The 12,906-nt window shown below is 52.7% G+C and overlaps 1 protein-coding gene across 2 annotated transcripts in view; it reads right to left on the bottom strand.

Moving 5' to 3' along the window:
* The window catches only part of LOC125949907 (inactive serine protease scarface), a 29,653-nt gene that overhangs the window by 2,742 nt on the left and 14,005 nt on the right, over nucleotides 1-12,906 (bottom strand). The window lies entirely within an intron of this gene.

Below are 12,906 nucleotides of genomic sequence, written 5' to 3'. Positions count from 1 at the left end.
ACCGTCACGTTACGTCAGAGCGAGGTCCCAAAGCGCAACCAAAGTTCATCCAAGCATCCAGCAAACGTCCAGCCGCCTTCATCGATCATCTCGCGGTGCAGAAGCAGAATCTTTTTTCCATTAATCTTCGCCAACCTTCAACCGGCCAGAATCGTTGGCCCGGGCGCACCAACCAACCAACCTCGTTGAAGCTCGTCGAAGATGTCAAGTTTTATGGTCGCGCACGAGAGTGTCTGTAAACCTAACCTCACCAGCACCAGGTCTGGCGCACCAAAAATGGGGAAACACACTAATCTCCGCGACGAGATTAGCAACGCAACGCGCATCTAGCAACCGAGAAGGATACAAGCTGAGCGAACGAACGAACGGACCCATCTGGCCGGGCTGCATAATTAATCGCTACCAGCTTTACACACCGCGGACACCGCGCGGCGATGATGATAATGATGGTCGCCCGGCGGAGATGATGATGCTCTTTTCTGCTGCAATCCGAGGCCCCCCGCGAGAGTAACGCAGTAGCTCGCCAAATATCATTTCAAATTAGGCGCCGCAGTTCCCCGGAGCCGCCGCTTAATCCACCATCTTGAGTGCACTAACGAGACGGTGGTGATGATGGTGGTGACACTTGCAGCTGGCAGGAAAAAGGGCAGCAGCTACTACTGCGATGGCTGCGATGGGGCGAAATGTCAAAACCACGAAACTGGCACAACGTGACAACAACAATTTGCAAATCAAAGGGAGGAAACAATCCCCTGGGGGGGGGGGGGGGGGGGGGGCTACGATTTGCACAAAGCACGGCCGAGGATCAGGGCACGAGGATACGGTGGCGGCGGCTTCCCTACGCCGCCTGTCACCGTCACCGCTTATCAACTATCATTTCGTAATCGTTCCTCCACACACACACACACACACACACCACAGACTCGACTCGACAACGGGGTCCTTGCCGGGGAGCCGGTTACTCCGCGCTCCGTGTGTGTGTGTGTGTGTGACACGTACCCTCTCTTTCTCTCTTTCTCTCTCTCTCTCTCTCTCTCTCTCTCTCTCTCTCTCTCTCTCACTCTGCCCTCGAACGTGCAGTTGGATGACTCCCAAAAACATTTTTGGGAACAAAACCGGACCAATCCCGGATGTAGGCAGCAGCAGCAGCAGCAGCAGCAGCGGCAGGGGCCCGAACCGTCGGTCGGTCCGTGGAGTCGTCGCGGACCCACATAATCGAAATCGGTCGTCTGGTCACCGGTCTGGTTCGCCGGTCTGGTGGCGGATTACACGCCGCGCGCATGAAGAAGGAAGAAGCCCAAAACATTCGGCCTCGATCGTACCGTGCTTCATGCTGTGTTCCAGTGCGCACCACTCGCGAGTAGCAGCAGCAGCAGCAACAGTTATGCTCGTTTTTTACATAATCCTGTCGAGGCTGGAGGCCGGACCGCATTTTCGCCGCAAAAAAAAGCGAAAAAAAACAACAATATGTCCGCAGAATACACCAGAAAGTGATCAGCGAGAGCGATCCGCTAAAGTGCCACCGCGCTTTAAAAAGGGGGGCCGCGGACAGAGAAGCGGTGTCATCCTGCGGCGAGGGAGGGCATACTGTTGACCCCTTTTCAAGTGGCATAGCCGAAGAGCTTGATGATGATGCGCGCTCCGCGAGGCGGGAATGATTAGCACGATCGGACGGAGTGATCGTACACGCGTCACGTCGTTTTGCGTGAATTTCCGGGGCCCGCCCCGGTCCAGGTCGCACTCCCGGTAGCTGCTGCTGCTGCTGGTGCTACTGCTGGTGTGTCAATGTTTGTCGAGACAAATTGTTCAACAAATTGTAGTGTCACCAAACATTTGTCCTGCTGTCTGCTGAAGATGGTGATGATGAGGTAGGATGGTGAGGCGATCTGGGCCCCATCCTGTGATGCGCGACGAACGCTGGAATGGGATTTGGGAGGGTGCTTGGCCAATATTTAAGCCTTGTTGTCCAAATTATGTGCGTGTGTGTGTATGTGGCGGAGTCGTGTGCTTGCTTGCTGGTACCGCCACATCACATCATCTTTCCGAATTCCGAATTCCGACTTCTAGAGTGACTAGAGAGTGACTTCCCCAAAAAACTTCACGGATTGGAATCCAACCTCTTCCCTTTCCGTCTCGCTCTCTCCCTCTGCCGGTAGACCTCCCTGCCGGTAGTAGATGGAGGGAAAAACCTCTCCGCGAGATACATCCGCGTTGGCGATAATAACAAGCCCTCCCCCTCCCCCCCTTCATCGTCAGGACGTTTTGCCGCCATCTTTCACTCTTCACTGATCGTATGCAAATCGTATGCTAATTGGAATCATTTATTACCACATAAAGGAACCAGCTGGTCGAGGGGTAGGGAGGGTAAGCTATGATGGGCATTCGGCCCTACTGACGCATAAAAATCCCGAAAAAAACTGCTGCCCGAATGCTCCTCCTCCTGCTACGACCAAAACAAAACGGGTTCGCATTCTAGGCGCTGCTGGGGCCAGCATCTGGCCACCTGAAACTCGTCAAGCGCGGACGGAACGAAATGTGGCACCCGAAACCATGTTTGGACAGATCCGGGTCCGGGTAGAACCACCACCGCTCCGGTCGTATGGAAACATGAAACGTTCCACGGTGTTTGACGTCCAGCCACCGCCCAATCGGGAATTTTGCGATTCGATCTACGACGAGATTGCGCGTCCGCCATGATCAGGCCGCGATCCACCGAATGAACGCCACACACCTGGACGGATCCGTCCGTCCCAGGTAAACGGTAGTGCCACTGTCTGCGCCATTGACATCGTTACGTTTGTGGTCACCGTAAACAAATGTCTACTGACGCGACGTCACGAAGTTGGAAGCAGAATTCATGAAGCCCTTCGACAACCACTCTATAGGAAAAGGAGAATTATGATTGACCGGAGACGGGACACGATGCAGCGGAGCAATATGGCCGCTGATTCCGATTCGCTTCACTTCGTTGGAGTTGGTCGTCCGTGTTTCGAACGACCGGAACGGCCGGACATTGGCCACGAGGACGCCAAACACACGCCAAAGAAGGTTTTCTGTTTGTCTGTTTCTGCCAAACAACCATAAACGCAGAGAGAGCCGGTCAGTGGCGGTCTTACGTGTTTGATCTCGCTGACCTGGTGACTGATCGGAACAGCGAAGGATGGTCAACGCGCCGTCAAGGGTGGCCCTGTCTGCGCATCTCAGCGCATGCTCCAAGGAGAAGCAACAACGTGTTGCAAATAACGACCACCATTCGGCAGAGGAAGGCAGAGGCATAAAACAGCGAAACATAAACAGCGAAACATAAAAAAAAAAAACAAGCTACATGAATCTCTCGTGGCGTCGTGGCGTACCGTTCCTATCCTAATCCACCGTCGCCAGTGATCCGGCCGCGGATGAGCAGTTGCTTCTTCGCGAACTCTCGACTGCAACCATTACCTTCTGCTTTATGACTTCTCCCCTCGGTCGGTGGTCGGTAGACGAGCTTCACTTAGAGCTCAACCTTAGAGCGCGTACGGTGCATCGCCTTGCGCCTTCGTGCAGACTAGACACCGTATCCCGCAGGGGGGAGGGGAGACTGGTGGTGAGGGTCAACCATAAATCACCTAACCACCCATCATCATCATCATCATCATGACTAAGGGGGGTTGCGTCGTGTGCTTTTGCGGTTGTTTTAGTGGATGGCGGTTAATGTTTTACCAATGCCGACCTTGTCTAGGCCAAGACCTTGCAGGTGAGATGCTGTCATCATCGTCATCATCACCATCATCATCATCATCACCATCAGCCGAAGACCACATTCCACGTTTTATCGCGCCGTTGACGCGCCGTGCCCGTCCATAAGCTTTCCGGTTTTGGCGCATGGACAAACAACCTCCTACCGGCAAGGCTGCCTCCTGGAGGTTGGCAACTTTTTTTTTTTGGGGTGGAATTTAGATTTCTTCTCCGTCTTCTTCTTCTTCTTCTTCTTCTTCTTTTACCAAAAACGGTCAAGTGACCTTGCTGTACCGTGGCAGGTACTGGTTATTGCAATTAGCATTTAGCGCCATGCAAAACAAACGTCAAAAAAAAATACGACGAGCCTACTGCGCGTTCATCGTCAAACGTCATCTCGTTGATGGTGCACAAAGATGGAGGCGCCTGATTTTTTTCGCATCGCCGTGAAAATGGTTATGTCGAACGCGGTTACAGACGACATTGCGTAACATTCCCCTCCTCCCAGCCCATCGTTTGTCACGAGCTGATAACATATCAGCCGCCGGGAGCCGCAGCAAACCTCACTCGCAGCAAAAACCGGCAGACCATAACCAGTCTCTCCTGCCCCATTCTTCTCAAGGAGCAAGGATGCAGCGTGAAGGCCTGGAGTAGGAAGGTGGCCAGGAGTCAAGGAAGTCGAAACCCAGAAGTAAATTTGGGTCCCCCCAAAAAGAAACGAGCGCGGTAGAGAAGAGTGAACGAAGGGTTCGAAGATCGAAAAAGCCACTGCAATCACCTGTTGTGTTGCAGTGTCTGCAGCTGGGGGGGGGGGTTTGCCTTTTTAACCGGTTTCAAGCTCCTCAAGAGCTCCAATACTGGAACGAGCTGGAAAGTGAAACGAAACGAACCGAACCGCAGCCGATTGTCCATAACAGAGAACCGCATTCTTCGTGCGCGGTCAAGTGTCACCTGCGGCAGGACCAATTGGTCAGAAGAGAGGGAGAGAGGGATAGACTGAGCCTGGCTGCAAGGCCTCAGGGCTCATCCAACCACCACAGAGAGGACATTGATAAGGTTGTTCCGCATGCCATGTCAGGCTCACTATAGTTGCTTTCCTGGGCGCCCAGTAAATTATGGGACTCGATCTTTCGTGAAATTGTACTTCATCCACCGGCCTTTCCGTGTCCCAGGAACCTGGCAGGAAGCGGGAACAAAAGCGAAACCGAAAATAAAAACAATTACCCCCTAGTGCTGTTGATGGTGGTGGTGGTGCTGATCCGTGGGCTCACTAAAAACATATTGACATAACGCGCTGCAATTTATACTAGCGATCCCTTTCTTTCCTTCGCACGCCGTTGTCCCTGTCAATATGGAGCAAAACGGCAAATTGCAATCGAAGATCGATGAATGAGGAAGGGACCGGCACTACCACCGTCATCAGGCAAAGGTCATCATTTCCCGGGACGCCACGGTGACAGCTACGACCTTCGTGGTGCGCTCTAGATGACGTAAGATGACGTGAGATGTTTGCGCTCCTCACGAGTACATGTACGCCATTTCGCCACACATTTTCTAGTGGCGAGTGGCTATTTGCTCACAGCGGTCACTCCGAAACAATTGCAAAACACACACACATACACATTACCAAACGCTTCAGCTAAATGTGCTAAATGTTTACTTTCCGGCTGTCCAAAAACTTGCACGCAACTTGCAGATCGGGATGCAGATGATCTAAATCGGTAACATCGTTGCATAATGGTGCCAAATTCCGCTTCCTAATTGACTGCCCGATCATCGTGACTCATTAATCGCTCACCCCTTGCCGGAATGAAGCAATAAAAGCCATCGCGTCGGAAGCGATCCCGCGATCCCGATTTATGCGTGGGGAGTTGACATGTTGCCATTCACCCTGATCACATCGTCGTCGTCGTTGTCGTCGTCGTCGCCGTCGGTAGTAACCGATTTAACCTTGTTAGACACAACAACCAAACACTCCACGTCCGTGTGCGCGTTGGCGGAATATTAAATGAGCAGCGAGCTTACGCAGCTTCGGTTGATTCGTTGAGGCGTGAAAAGGAGTTCGAAGCACCGTCGAAGCGTGTCTGCAAGCTTCTCCTCTTCTTCTTCGGCCTGGTTGGATGACATTCAGGCCCCGGTCCCTAGCCCCACGATGTACGATATTAGTTTACCCTTAATATGAGTGGTAATGGCGCTGGTCGAGTGGTCGGCTGTCAGCGCGAATATGCGAGGATTTGTCACCGGCACACTTTTCGCTGACCACGCCACGCCTGACGTCTGAGCCTAACCTGAGCCAGAATGTCAGGAGTCCTAGTGTCCGAGAGTGGCCGACACTCTCTAATCGTGGCTTCGTCTTCATAAACCGGTTCCAACCCGGGGTGGCTTGACAGATCGACCTGCAAAGTCATCATCGTCGTCGCCATGGTTCGTCTTAGAAACCGTGCCAAAACAATTAAAACCGTTCACGAAACGTAACTGGCCATGATGACCGTGCCGTACTCGGAACCAGGTCGAATCCCGGGAATCCAAGCCGCACTCGTAGGTTCAAAACCGTTCATCTGACCTTACTTTCCCGCAACGCTGCTGCTGATGATATTAATTAATCTCTTGAACTTTGGCGCACATCACCGGGGAACGTACTACCGGTGCTGCGAGGGGCTGCGTTCTTAGAAAAGTGGCCTTAGAAAAGGTCAGACCGTTGAGCGCTGTACGTCAGCGCTGCACCCCAGCACCGTGCGCCGAGAGTGTTTGTCAAACGAATGGTCCGGACAAACGGACACTTGACGCACACGAAATGGCCACGCGTTCCGGTGCGGTTGGGAGGAAGTTTACGTTTCACGTCAAACCGTGAAGTGTTTTGCTGATCAGTTCAGCAGCAACCCAGGCAGCAACCCAGGTTTTTTGGTGGATCCACTACCCCGGAATACCCGGAAAGTGTGAATTGGAAAGACAAATTGTTGGACAGTTAGCCCTCTCTCTCTCTCTCTCCCTCCCTCTTTGAGCATAAGATCATTGTCAACGATCATTGTGCGGTGAGTAAACTTCCAATCGCTCTTTTCTTGTACCTCGGGTGGTCAGAAGGGCACGAAAAAGGTAAGGGAACTGCTCCTTCTGCTGCTTTGCGTAAGAATGGGACACTCGAGCAGCAATTGATATTTATTCTCTTGACGAGAAGGCGATCGAAGGGGTAAATCTTGAGGATCGTAGACATTTGAATTTGAATGCCTCGCGCTCACAGACACGGGCACACACGCACGCAGAGTCCCCCCTCTTGACCAATAGGACATAGTGGCCCCGGACTGTTGAATATTCATTCGGCGCTGGCTTATTGGCTTGATTGGTGATTCAAGAACAAGTTCATGCTCATCGCCAAATGCTGCTGCTGCTGCTGCTTATTAGCTCGTAAATTTGATCGACGATCAGCGCTCGATTATGCTCGCACGATCGGCGCTCAGCAGGTCGCCTCCTTCCTCCTGTTCCGTTGCCACCGTTGCCGGTCGGTTGCTGGTCAATGTCACGCCAGCCGGGAGTTTCCGGTCCCCCATCACCCATCACCTTGTGCCAATCAAAGAAATGCCGAATGATACGCTACTAATGATGACCCACTTGACCACACCGTGGACCGGACCGTCTCCGGATCTCACCTCACCTGGCCCAGTGGACCGACCTTGGGAGGAAAAAATTAGTTACCTCTAGCTAGCGCCGCGTTTGTGTCATTCTCAACAACCTCTCATCGTTCATCGTTCGGTGTGAAGTTCGAGTCGAGTCGAGTCGAGTCGAGAGGGCAAACAAAGGGGCCTCTCATAGGGCCTTTTCCATTTTTCCCAGGCTTCTGCCTGAATCGAGCGCGGGAAATTCGCTTTGCGGATCGCCGCACGTCACAATCACGTCGCGACGCAACGACCTGCGCATTGTCTGGGGGGCCGTGTGTGTGTGTGTGTGTGTGTGTAGGGCGTGTGTATTTAATTAACTGATTAGAATCGAACAGCCGACTTGCGCTAGCTAGATCCGTGTGATCATCATCAATCAATTACGTGCGATCGAACTCGCGCTCGCGAAGCTAGAAATTACTGTACGATCGACGATCGACGATCGACGAAGACGACGTGAGTGTGCACCTTACGATCAATCCGCTGAATTCGAGCTCATCTTCAAACGATGCAACAATGTCGGTGCGGCATCGGCACGCGCACAATCGCAGAAAGGTCGCAGGGTGTCAAATTGGAATCACAAACCCCTGATGCCATCAACCCGCGCTGGAATGTGGACAGAGAGAAGGTAGCGAGAAGAGAGCATTTATCCAGATAATTATGGCTGTTTGGTTGAGGGAACAGCGGCTACAAACAATCCTAATTCCTAATGCACGATCGATTGTGTTCGTTGGGTGGTTGCCGGCGAATTCTTCGAAACGATGATCGCCGATTGCGGCTTCGTTTCCCACCAACAACTGGACGACCGGTAGGATCGCCAATCCGGAGCTTGATTTCGATCGATAAAACCGAACTGGTGAGTGAAGCCCTGCGCTCCGGTCGCTCTCGCACTCAGGAAGCGATCAGTGGATCGTGGAAACAATGCGTGGATCAGTCCAGGTCCAGTAATTCCAATTGTGGCCGCGCAATCATCAATTGCAACCAAACCAACCGCTCCGGTTTCGGTTTCGCGGTTATCATGGGAAGTTTTGATTAATGACAGACCTTCGGCCAGAGCGTGGCCCGACGAGGGGGCGCCCCTTATGCAACGCAATACGCAAGCTGCAGGATGGCCGAATGGGCGCGCGCTGTCCGCAACAATCCGATCGCACCACTCCAAGAGAATCCAATTTCATTTCGCATTTTTTTTCGGGACACTCGGACTTTATTGTCTTGGATTCCACGCTTTTTCCCTTCTTTTGTTGTTGTTGTTGGTGTTGTTGCTGATTTGCTTATGCTTAAAGACATGGATCATAAAACCGCAGATGCCGAACGCACCGGAATTCGGTCAAACGGTTTCGACGGCGGTCCTTTCGTGGTCGCCCGACACCAAAAAAAACAAAAAAACAAAAGAAACCACAAGGGGACCACAAGGGAGGTGGGAGTGAACGGCCGATCCCAGTGGTCCCTCGGTCTGGTGGGCTACGATCGCGTAATCGATTATAATTAGCCGTTAGTTGGTCATTTGCATAATTTGATCAAACCCCATCAAAAAATGTGCTTTCATCGCGAAGCAAACGGGCGTCTGCAACAGGAGCGTGTCCTCCGATCCAAAAATCCCCCCCCCCTCCCCCAGCAGCCGATTCACTTTTATAAATGTTTATACCGCGCCTGAATGCCGCAAAACCGAATCGTGAAGTGATCGTGTGCCCGATATCGGTGACGCTGTCGGTCGATCAGCACCAAATCGATGTCCCATTGGACAGTGCTTCACAGTCGGTCAGTGCTTCTCCTGCCTTCACCTCGGGGCTTGATAGATTCATCACACACACACACACACACACACGGCGAGCGCCCATTATGCAATGGTGCGCGCGGCGCCAACACCACACCATGAGGATCATTTCGATCAGCGGAAAGCTCAAAAACCATTTTTCATCACCGGGACCGGGCCATCGACAGCTCGGCGCGATCAGCCGATCAGGTCGTGCGCTTAGAGAATACCGATCTAAATAAGATGTCCGCTGACGCAGACTTAAACGAGGCGCCCTGACCACGAACCCGGATCTTGCGGAATCGGAAAGCAACCGAAATCGGACCCCCAAGGTGGTCAAACGAGGGGGTTCAAGAGTGCTCCAGTCATCGTTTCGCTGTCGTTGTTTTGCCGTTCTGGTTCTTTGTGTTTACCTACGCGGATATGGTACACAACGCTCGTCTTCGATCTAGCGTCGAACGATGACCGCTGAAAACGAGAAGGAGAACGCTGACTTCATCCAAACGTCGTCCAGTAGCAACCGTCACAGCCTACTCGGTGAACGGCGAACGACGCGTAACGGCGTTTTACGACAGGAAGCGCCGGTGGCGGCACCATAATCGGATTGATTGAAGCGTGATCGAGAATTGGTGGCGATGCTGACGGTGAGATAAGATGCTTTGCCGTGGTGGTTTATGGTCGACCATCATCGTCGTCGCCGTCATCGTCGTCGCCTACAAGTCCGTTCCGGACGCTGACTGACGAATGCAGTTCGACGACGCGGCTACTGCAATGCGAACTGCTAACGAGCTGCCGGACCTGTAAATCCGGGTTCAAAACGGTTCTAACTGTGAGCGTGATGATGATGTGATTGGCGTGTTCGACAGTAATTAAAATGCGGAACCACCACCACCACCACCCGAGCACCGAGATATCCGCATTTGGCAGAGGAGTGTAACGTTTCGGTAACGTCATTCGGCGCATCCACAGGGTGACACGATTATTCCTGCTCGCCGTGAAGGTTGTGTAACTGTCCTCGATGCGAGCTCGCAGAACCTAATCGCCATTAGCAGCATCAGCAGCAGCAGCAGCAACAGTCGCCAATCGCTGGAGTCAGCAGAGAGGTTTTCGCAACGCGAGGAACGCGTCCTCATCAGCCTTTTACGTCATTCTACATGCCCATTCCGCGCTCTCTCGTGCTGCGTTTGGTGCAGATGTCAATAACTTGGAAGATGCAAATCATCATCGTAGCCGGAGCCACAACTTTTACTCGCTACCATGGTGATGGCGCCGCACACTTCGACTTGCGACTTGCGCGATCGATCGGTGTGCATCTCTCGTCCAGACGCGTCGTTTTGTTTCATTTTTCTTAATTTCTTAGTTTTCAGTGGGAGTAGGTCGCGCGCGCCCGTCCAGATGCAGATGGAGGATCCTGCAGTTGCTTCGATCAGTGAGGATCGCGGCCCTGTCGTTACTCCTCCACTGTGACACTTGCATATTGCCTCTTGCAGCGCCAGAGAGAGAGTGTACGGGGAATATTGTGCAACTGCGCCACGGATTGCGATGTGGCTGTGGCCAAGGTGTAGTGAAGTGGGATCGCTGGGATCAGATGGATCAGCCAATCTCTTTCTCTCTCTCTCTCTCTCTCTCTCTCTCTCTCTCTCTCTCTCTCTCTCTCTCTTTCTTTCGATCCCCTCTGTGAGATGTGACGATTGCTTAATTGCGAGAAGAGTGTCTGTGACCCGCGGGGACCTACTGCGGGCTGGGATCGTGGATTCGTGGTCATCGGGTCAAATGCGTCGCGTTCAGTGCCTGTCAATGCCGGCCAAGCCGGTTCATACTCGAGGTAGGCTGTTGCAAAAGCCAAATAAAGTGCCCGCAAGCACAAAAACCGTTCGTAATCGACACAGAAATGCGCTCCGTAGCCTTCGGATACGCATTATAATCGAATTACTGTTTTGGTCGCAGAAGCAAAAGAGAAAGCGCATTCGCAAATGGCGAATTGAAATGATCTTGAACTTGACTGCCACAAGTGCCTCGAGGCATGCAACTATTGAACACAATAGATGACGCATCAACACTCCTACACCAGCACGAGGCTGCTTCTGTTGCACCAACAACGGAACCATTTCGTTCTCTTCCTTCCTCATTCCACGCCAGAGCCAGGGCCGACGGGCATGACAAATGGCGATCACCATCAAGTGAAATCGCACGAGATCTTTCAACTTGTCTGTCCCCCCTGGCCTCCAGGAGGGAGGCAACCAAAAACAACGCTTAATTATGCTCATTACCGGCTACCAGCCCCCACATTGCACCTCGGGCCAAACTTGAATTCACTCTCTCTCTCGCTCTCTCTATCTCCTTCTTCTTCTGCTACCAGTGCACGGTACTGCTGCCTACGTTCGAGTGAGTTTTTGCTTAATTTTCATCAATTACAACTTAATGAAGTGGAACAATGCGCATGTCCTGGTCACCCTGTGTGTATCCTCGCCCGTAACCAAGATCACAACGGCGACGACGACAACGACATCCAACCGATCGATCGATTCGATCGATCGTCGTCTCCATTTTCATCTCTTCTGGTCTGGTGTGTGCGTCGTGTGGTGGTGACGGCGATCGGCAAGCAAAACAAAAACAAAAAAAAACCCGAACCGAACCAGATCGCATTGCAGATCGGGCGGTGGCGATACGCGAGTGACGATTCAATTTTTCACCGAAACCGAATTCGATCGGCTCCGGTCGCTCCGGTGTGTGGTTCCTCATTTGTGGTTCCTTTTCTCCACCGGTTCCACATCGTATCGTAGTAGGTTGGGACTGAACAACATCGAAGTTTCGGTTGCATTTATCATTTCCCTGTCGCCTGTCTGGTTCCCTCTCTTTTAGGTGGCCCGAATTCGCAGGAAACCGCAGGAAAGTTCTTTTCACCGCAACATGGACACGATGGCGTCTCCTCGGTCAAGCTCCTAGCTCGATCGCTCGGTGACCATTGCGCAATCACCAACAACACCACCACCACCACCACCACAACCGAGCACCTCCCTCTTGATTGGAATTTAGGTCAAAGCACATGGTACCACACTAGCACCTCTCCACTCCTTCCCTCCAAAGTGGCCATAAAGTTGGGCGATAAAATGGCCAAAAAGCCAACCGCATCACCATCGCGCAGTCGCTCGGCCTCAAGACCGCGATCGCGACCTAGCGGCATCCTTGGACGTGTCGTGGTCATATGTGACACCACCCCCAGGAAGAGGGAGGTGGTGGAACGGGGGTAATAATCGACTCCTAATCGCCTATAATCACCTTCAGGACTCGCGGGGCGCACTCGCTCGCAGTCTCCACCGTCATCGCCGGGAGGGGAGGATTCGAAATTAATCAAAACATTCGCAGCCACTCCGAAGGCGAAGAAGAAGAAGGACAAACAAAAGAAGAAGAAGTGGAAGGAGAGTGGCAGCTACATTTGTCACCTTTGACACCCCGCATTTGGCATTTACGCACTCGCGCTCTGCGGCCCAAAACGGAAAAAAGGGGGTGAAGGGAAGGTGAGAGAGAGAGAAAAAGAAGCCCGGTCGGAATCGATCGGATCGCGCATCGCGATCGCTTGCTGGGCCACTCCGACCCCAGCAGCAGGCACTTAAAAGCAAATTATGGCCTCTAAATGCGCCACTAATGATAGACAGAGCGCGCCAGAGGATAGATTTCGCCAGCCACTACCACCTTTACTATGACTACTACTGTGTGTCATCGGCCGTTCCTTGGCATTTACCTGCCGCCAGCCACCAATCTACCGATCGGCATCTGCCGATCGGTGGC

The sequence above is a fragment of the Anopheles darlingi genome, chromosome 2, assembly GCF_943734745.1.
Source record: "Anopheles darlingi chromosome 2, idAnoDarlMG_H_01, whole genome shotgun sequence".
NCBI classification, from domain to species: Eukaryota; Metazoa; Arthropoda; class Insecta; order Diptera; family Culicidae; genus Anopheles; species Anopheles darlingi.
The sequence above is the reverse complement of the archived record's forward strand: the minus strand, read 5'-3'. Positions and strand labels throughout refer to the sequence as shown.